This window comes from Crocuta crocuta, unplaced genomic scaffold (genome assembly GCF_008692635.1).
Source record: "Crocuta crocuta isolate KB4526 unplaced genomic scaffold, BGI_CrCroc_1.0 scaffold112, whole genome shotgun sequence".
NCBI classification, from domain to species: Eukaryota; Metazoa; Chordata; class Mammalia; order Carnivora; family Hyaenidae; genus Crocuta; species Crocuta crocuta.
In genome coordinates, this window is record NW_027528818.1 from 5,684,770 (window position 1) to 5,693,319 (window position 8,550).

At 43.7% G+C, this 8,550-nt stretch overlaps 1 pseudogene; it reads left to right on the forward strand.

Moving 5' to 3' along the window:
- Positions 1 to 563: 563 nt before the first annotated feature.
- On the forward strand, positions 564 to 8,497 carry LOC144224824 (creatine kinase B-type pseudogene; annotated as a pseudogene).
- Positions 8,498 to 8,550: the final 53 nt, after the last annotated feature.

Genomic DNA, 8,550 nt, shown 5'->3' on the forward strand with positions numbered 1-8,550 from the left:
ATGACCTAATCCCTCCAAGCCTTTTTCTTCATCGGTAAAGGAGAGAAACAAAATAGAGTTGTTGTGACAATTAAATACATTAATACATACAGAATAATTAAAACATGAAAACCACTAGCCAAGGTAGATGTTCAAAATGTATTTGCTACTATATGCTAGCCAGTGTGGTAGGGATACAAAGATACACACAACAATCTTTGCCCTCAAGAAGACTCCATCTCATATTACTTCATTTAACCCTCACAACCAGCCTGAGATCTCACAAACAATAAATAAGGGTGTGATTTAGAGCTAGTTATTCTGACCCTAAGTGCATTGCTCTTTTATGCTGCCTCTCCAGTCTTCTGGAAGCCAAGTCTTAGCTCAGCCTGTGAAGCGGAAGGCTCTACTCCCAATAGCATTATAGAGATCTTTGCTTTGCTTCAGTATTAGTTAGGGTGCCCAGGAAAGCAAGTAACAGAAGTCCTAACTGAATTTGGTTTATATATTAAAAAAATTAATTATCCCACATTTTCAAAAGTCTCAATGTAGGTTTCTTTGGGGTTTGATGGTTTACTGATACCATGGAGGACCCAGATTCACTCCATCTCTCCGCCCTCACTGTGTCATCTTTGAGCCCTAGCGCACTTCCAGGCATCACACACAGATACAGCAGCCTCGGAAAGGAAGAGAAGACACCTTCTCCAGGAAATGCCCCAAGCTTCGCATATGACTTGTTAGGTCAGAAACCCATCCTTAAAGCAACCACTGACAAGGAAAACAGGATTATCATGATTGGCTCAGCAAAACTGTCATTTACCCCTGGATGGAAAATACGGTTGCCATCACAGAGAATGTGAAGAACCTTCATATGGAGGAGGGTGGACACAATGACAAAATTAGAGCTCCCACTGTTATTACATAGCAATCAACAGTGTCTACTACATGTAACATCAAGTAACATTTATCATCACCAAGTAGCATTTATCAAGTACCATTACTCTATGGTGAGAAATGAGATTGAATTCTCACCTCAATTTAGAAAAATCTAAAATCCAGGTAGACTATAGGTAAGGTAAACGGGGATGTCTATCACACTCTAGTGTGATATTTTTACAGATTTTCCCCAAACTCTTTATTTTGAGAACTTGGCTAGAATCATCAAAACTTCCAAGTTGTCCCAACCAGTTCAAAACTTTTACAAACATTATTGTGACTGTTTGTGGGCCGTGCTTTTTTTTTAACAACAAAAAAGAGGGCAGAAGTAGTAAAATATGCAGAGATGTGTAGCAACCAAAGGGAAATGTTGTCATTCCTAGGAGACAGGATTTTATGGGGTTCCTGGATCTTTTTTGTATCTGATAGTTCAGGTCTTGACAGCTTTTCAATTGGGGAATACAGTCATGTCTGTTAAACTAATTGTAGCTGTTCGCTCCACTATATAATTTTACAACATTGCAGCTTCAAATAGAATGGCTTCAATAAACATAAAGCAGACTGACACATCCCAGATTTCTGCAGTTTATTTTACACCAAGAAATTACATTTAGAGATTTCCAGACACATGCTATAAATGAAAATTCAACAGGAAGTTTCTTTCACTTCCTCTAGCTCTGACCTACATTTCAAAAATATATGAGTGGGCTATAACCAGGAATGTCTTCTCTTGCTGCCATTATTCACACTGTATTTTCTGAAGATCTTTTTTTTTTTTCTCCTCAGTGACTTCAACGGCCGTTGAGGGAAAAGTAGACATCGGAGTCTTCACAGAGCCCTAAGTGAAATGGCAAACGTTATCACCAGGGATAGCCAACTTGTATAGCCCTGGGCTACCTACATCCATCAGATTAACCAGAAGAGTCAAATCTCTGTGCTCTGATGCTTTCACATCAATATAACTTTAGATATTTTTAGTATGAGCAGCCATTTGGTAGCTATATCTTCTCCAGATCATACGCCACCCACCCACTTATCTACTCTAAAGGAGTGGTGTGGTGATGCTTTAGAGCCAATATGTGTAACATTGCTTTTTAGGTGCCATATAAATTTAAGACCAAGTTAAAAATGAGCCAAGGCCCATAACATACCAAGTTACATATACTTTAATGTACTCAAGGCTGCAGTATAAACATGGAACATTCCCACACCTCCTCAACCTGCCATCTTAAGAATTCTAGAACTCAGAACACAGGTCTGGTGTTGTCCTAGACAGGTGTGTGTGACTTTGTGCCTGGCAAAATATGTACTTCATAGAGGCTTTTTTCTACTTCAGAGCACCTTCCACAGGTCACTGGATAAGATGCTTCTACCAGAGCAACTGCTCCCCACCTTGCATTCCCAGACAAAACGCCAGGAGACATGGGAGGAAGGGGGGAAGCACAGTTAAGTAACAAATGTATTCATTCGGTTTAAATCTGAAGTTGAGCAACTCTGTATACTCAGAGTGAGAAAGTTATAGGCACTTCCATCTTCAGCAAAAATTTAAACCTCAAATGCATCCAGGGGTCTGGCAGTTAATATAAATTGTAAAGTGGCTAAGCTAAGACAATAGGAAGTGATAAGGACTGAGGTAAGTAAGAAAGGATAAACTCTGCATATGGGCACTCATATTTTGAAAGTTAAAAAAAATATTTTTAAACCCACCTATCCAAATAAAATGTAGTCTTTAATTACTCCACTTGATCTTATGTAGAAAAACCACAAGCAAGATGGTAGTTGTTTTTCTTAATGTTTATTTTATTTTTGAGAGAAAGAGCATGAGCAGGGGAGGGGCAGAAAGAGGGAGACCTAGAAGTGGAAGCAGGCTCCAGGCTCCGTGCTATAAGCACAGAGCCCAACATGGGGCTCAAACTCACAAACTGTCAGATCATGACCTGAGCCAAAGTCAGAGGCTTAACTGACTGAGCCACTCAGATGCCCCAATGGTTGTTTTCTAAGACACTGGGTGTTTCTGCTTAAAAGCCAGCTAGCCAGACTCTACTTTCCTTAAATAAAGTACAAATATTGAGTATGCTGAAATTCACACTTGGTCTTGGGTGAAACAAGACATTGTATATGTTTAATCTCCCACATTGCTCACCGTAGTAACCACCAATACTCATATGGTCCTTCCTATGTGCCAGGTGCACATCTAAGAAGTTTACATATTAACTCATTTTTAATTCTTGAAACAACTTTATGAAGTAGATATTATTATTATATCACATTATGTGAAAGGAAACAAAGGTCCAGAGTCATATCGTTAGGAAGTGCTAAAATTTGGATTTGAACCAGTATGCGAGTTTACATAAGGCTTCTCTACTAAATTCAATATGAGTTGAGCTTCAAAAGGATTTCAATGGCTTGCTCATTGTTTAGAGATTGTACCTTCCCCAACTCAAATACTTCACTGATTTAAAGTTTAAATTTCAAACTTCTCTTTAAAATACTTTTCATAGTAAGAAATGACTCCAGTAATTAACCCAGTATATACATACGCGCTACTGTACTCACCCTCATGGCGTACAATGCACTCATCTGTTCTATTCTTTTCTGTTCTGTGCCATTTTAAAAAACGTGGTCACAAACAGATTGATTTCTGTAATTTGGAAATCACTATAAAAAGATGTTTCCTCAGCCAAAATATGTGAATGGTCATTGATTGACACTGATGTACAAAAAAACAAAACAAAACAAAAACAAACTTAATGAAAATCTTTGCCACTGTCACCTCCCAAATGTCGGCATTAGTAAACCAGCAAATTAGTGAATTAGTAGGAAGGCAGTTCACGATGTTGGCAGATGGTCAGAGTAGCTAAAATGAACAAATTAGAAGACTATAGATGCTGGTAAGGATGTGGAGAAATGGGCACCCTCCTACACTGTTGGTGGGAATGTAAACTGGGTGCAGCCCCTCTGGAAAACAGTGTGGAGGTTCCTCAAAAAACTAACAATAGAACTCCCCTATGACCCAGCAATACCACGGCTAGGAATTTACCCAAGCGATACAGGAGTGCTGATGCATAGGAGCACATGTACCCCAATGTTCATAGCAGCACTCTCAACAATAGCCAAAACATGGAAAGAGCCTAAGTGTCCATCAACAGATGAATGGATCAAGAAGATGTGGTTCATCTATACACTGGAATACTACATGGCAATGAGAAAGAATGAAATCTGGCCATGTGTAGCAACATGGATGGACCTTGAGGGTGTTATGCTGAGCAAAATAAGTCAGGCAGAGAAGTACAGATACCATATGTTTGCACACATAGGAGGATTAGGAGGAACTTAACGGAGGACCACGGGGGAGAAGAAGGTGAAAAATAGTGGGGGACAGGGAGGGAAGCAAGCCATGAGAGACTCTTAAATGCTGAGAACAAACTGAGGGCTGATGGGGGTGGGAGGGAAGGGGAAGGGGGGAGATGGGCATGGAGGAGAGCACTTGTGGGGATGAGCACTGGGTGTTATATGTAAACCAACTTGACAATAAACTATTTAAAAAAAAAAGATGTTGGCAAAGTAAGATCCTGAATTCACCTTCTCCATGGACAGAACAAATCTGCAGCTACAAATGGAAAAATTCCCTCCAAAAAAGACTTGAAAACTCCCTCAATGAGCTCCTCTGTAACAAAGGATAAAAGGCAACGCCAGACAGGCAGGATACGCAGAGACATGGCATCACCAAAACTCCTACCTCTGCATGACAAACCGCAGTCAAGAGGGATCCCACAAATACGGATCTTCTCCATGAGGAGCAGGGTCTGAGCCCCACATCACATACCCCAACACTTGCCATATGCACCAAAAAGAAAAGCCCTTAAAACATCTGGTTTTGCAAACCAACCAGCCCTACATCCAGGAAAATCATAGGGTTATAGGGAACAGGGACTGCTTTTATAGGGCTAAGGGGCAGAACACTCACCCTGGGACCCAGCCCTGAAGCCACAGTGTTAAAAGCACCTAGGGGCACCTGGGTGGCTCAGTTGGTTGAGCATCTGACTTCGGCTCAGGTCATGATCTAAGGGTTCCTAAATTCAAGCCCCACATCAGGCTTACTGCTGTCAGCATAAAACCCACTTCAGATCCTTTGTCTCCCTCTCTCTCTGCCCCTTCCTGCTTGTGCTTTCTCAAACATAAACTTTAAAAAAACAAAAAAGCACCTAGACCATGAGTGAAGGGGATACAGTTGCTAATCTTATAGAATCTGCCAGAAGGGCAGGAGTCTGTTGAAATTCTATGGAGGAACAGAGAAGCCGGTGGGCACCGTTTTTAGGATTCTCCCTCTACTCTGCTACTGCCAGCTCTGGCAGATGCCATTTTTGTTCTCTCCCTCTAATGTACTAGCACCAGTGGGTACACCCACCCCCACATTCTGGTCCCTGGGCCCCCCCAAAGCCGTCCAGGCCAGTGCCCCCGCTCTCCGCACCACTCCACCACAGCCTTGTCAAAGCTGGAGAGACAAGTGCCTTGTTCCCACACACCACTCCACTGTGGCCCCCCCCATAGCTGGCTTTGAGCTCCTGGCTCTGGTGTCCCGGGGGATTGCAGTTCTGGGACCCACAAATCTGAAACAATTGGACTGCAGTTTCCAATCCAAATCACAGAGAGCAGCTGCATGGATTAAAAAAAACACGATCCATCTATTTACTGCCTGTAAGAGACTCACTTCAGACTTAAGGACACACACAGACCGGCAAGAAGATACAACATTTGTAAACATTTATGCATCCGACACAGGGGCACCTAAATATAAAAGCAAATACTAACAGACCGACAGGGAGACATTGACAGCAGTACAATAATACTGCTTTGGTTTACTTTAATGACTTTAGTTTACTGACTTAAATACTTCACTTACATCCATGGTTAGAGATCATCCAAACATTCATAAGGAAATATTGACTTAAATGACACATTAGGCCAGATGGAACTTAGAGACATTTACAGAACATTCCATCCAAAGCAGCAGAATATACATTCTTCTCAAGATCACATGGACCAATCTCCAGGGTAGATCATACACCAGGACAGAAAACAAGACTCAATAGGTTTAAGAAAATTTAAATAATATCCAGCATGTCTTCTGACCACCGTGATATGAAACTAGAGATCAATCACAAAAAGAAGACGGGAAAATTCACAGATATGTGGAGACTTAAAAACGTGCTACTCGGGGGCACCTGGGTGGCTTAGCCAGTTAAGCATCTGACTTAGGCTCAGGTCATGATCTCACTGTTCGTGAGTTCAAGCGCTGCGTTGGGCTCTGTGCTGACAGCCAGCTCAGAGCCTGGAGCCTGCTTCCAATTCTGTGTCTCCCTCTCTCTCTGACCCTCCCCTGCTCACGCTGTCTTTCTCTCTCTCTTAGAAATAAATAAAACATTAAAAAATTTTAGAAAAAAATGTGCTACTCGACAATGGGCCAATGAAGAAATCACAAACAACCTTGAGACAGGTGAAAATGGAAATACAACATCCCCAAATCTATGGCATGCAGCAAAGGCAGTGAGAATCACAATGATACAGACCTGACTCTTGAAAAATGTCGAACAATCTAACACTACAGCTAAAGGAAGAGAAAAAGAACAAATGAAGCCCAGTGAGTAGAAGGAAGGAAATAATGAAAATCATAGTGGAAATAAATGAAATAGTGACTAAAAAGACAACAGAAAAGATCAAGGAAAATAAAAGCTGGTTCTTTGGAAAGATTGTCAAAATCAACAAACCGTTAGCTAGACTAAGAAAAAAGAAGAAGGTTTAAATAAATAAAATTGGAAATGAAAGGAGAGAAGTTAAACTAATGTCAAAAAATACAAATGATCAAAAGAGACTACTATGAGAGTTATATGGTAACATATTGGACAACCTAGAAGAAACAGATAAATTCCTAGAAATATGCAATCTTCCAAAAGTGAACCATGAAGAAATAGAAAATCTGAATAGACCGTTTGCTAGGAAGAAAGTTAAACCAGTAATCAAAAAACACCCAACAAACAAAAGCCTAGGACTACATGGCTTCACTGGCGAATGCTACCTAACATTCAAAGAAGATTCAATATCTGTCCTCCTCAAATTCTTCCGGAAGACTTGAACAGAAGGGAATGCTTCCAAACTCATTTTATAAGGCCAGCATTACTGTGAAACCAAAACTGGACAAGGACAGAGACAAGAAGAAATAAAAGAAGGAGAAGGAGAAAGGGAGAAAGGGCAGGGAAGGGAAGTAAAAGGAAGGGGAAGGGGAGGGAGAGGGAAAGGAAAGGAAGGGTGTGAGGGGAGAGGAGAGAAGGGGAGGGGGAGGGAGAGGAAAGGAAGGGTGGGAGGGGAGAGGAGAGAAGGGAAGGGGAGGGAGAGGGAGGGGAGAGGAAAGGAAGGGTGGGAGGGGAGGGGAGAGAAGGGAAGGGGAGGGAGAGGGAGAGGAAAGGAAGGGTGGGAGGGGAGAGGAGAGAAGGGAAGGGGAGGGNAGGCAGGGGGAGGGGAGGGGAGGGAGAAAAGCAAGCCACAAAGGAAAGCAAGAAAGCCAGAGCCACTATCCCTCAAGAACACAGATGCAGGCTGTTTGCCATGCAGAGCTTGGAGCTGCAAATGAACCGAGTGCCCCTGCCCTGTCGGGCCACCCACCTGCCACCCACCGCCTGCCACCACCGTGCCTTCCTCCAACCTCAATAATTACATGGCCAACGTGCTGGCCCCTGAGCTATAGGAGTAGCTGTGTGCCAAGAGCACACCCAGTGGCTTCACATCAAGGCTCAAAAGAGCTTCCACATTAACCTGGCCATCAGGTACTGCACGCTCAAGGGCACGACTGAGGCAGGGTAGCAGCAGCTCGTTGATGACCCACTTTCTGTTCAACAAACCTCTGTCGCCCCCACTGCAGGCCTCAGACGTGACCTGTGACTGGCGGACTCCCGCGGCATCCAGCACAATGACAACCAGACCCTCCTGGTGTGGATCGACAAGGAAGGCCACCTACGGGTCCTCTGCATGCAGAAGGGAGGCCACACGAAGGAGGTGTTCGCTCGCTTCTGCAACAGCCTCACCCGGACTGAAACTCTCTTCAAGTGTAAGAATTCATGTGGAATTCTCACCTGGGCTACCAACCTGGGCACAGGGCTGCAGGCCTTGTTCACATCCAACTGCCCCAGCGGGGCAAGCTTGAGAAGTTCCCAGAGGTGCTTCAGCAGCTACCGCTTCAGAAAAAAAGGCAGCGGCTGTGTGGACGCAGCTGCTGTGGGCGGATCTTCGTGTCTCCGGTGTCTCCAGGGCCGGCCACCTGGGCTTCTCAGAGGTGGAGCCAGTACCGATGGTGGTGGACGGTGTAAAGCTGCTCACAGCGACCGAGCAGCAGCTGGAGCAAGACCTCGTTCCGGCCCCGCCCTCACCTGCCGCCTCCACCAGGCCGCTGCTCAACCCACTGGGCAGCCTGCCAGGCACCCTGGTTTGCCACGTGACAGCTGAGCCCTTAGCCTTGCTGTACAGACTTCTGTCGCCCGTGGTAGAGTTCATTTTCGTGATGGCCAGGATGCTTCTACGGCCGAAGTAAACTAGGGTTTTGGCCTGCCAGAAAAAAAAAAAAAAAAAAAAAAAAAAAAAAAA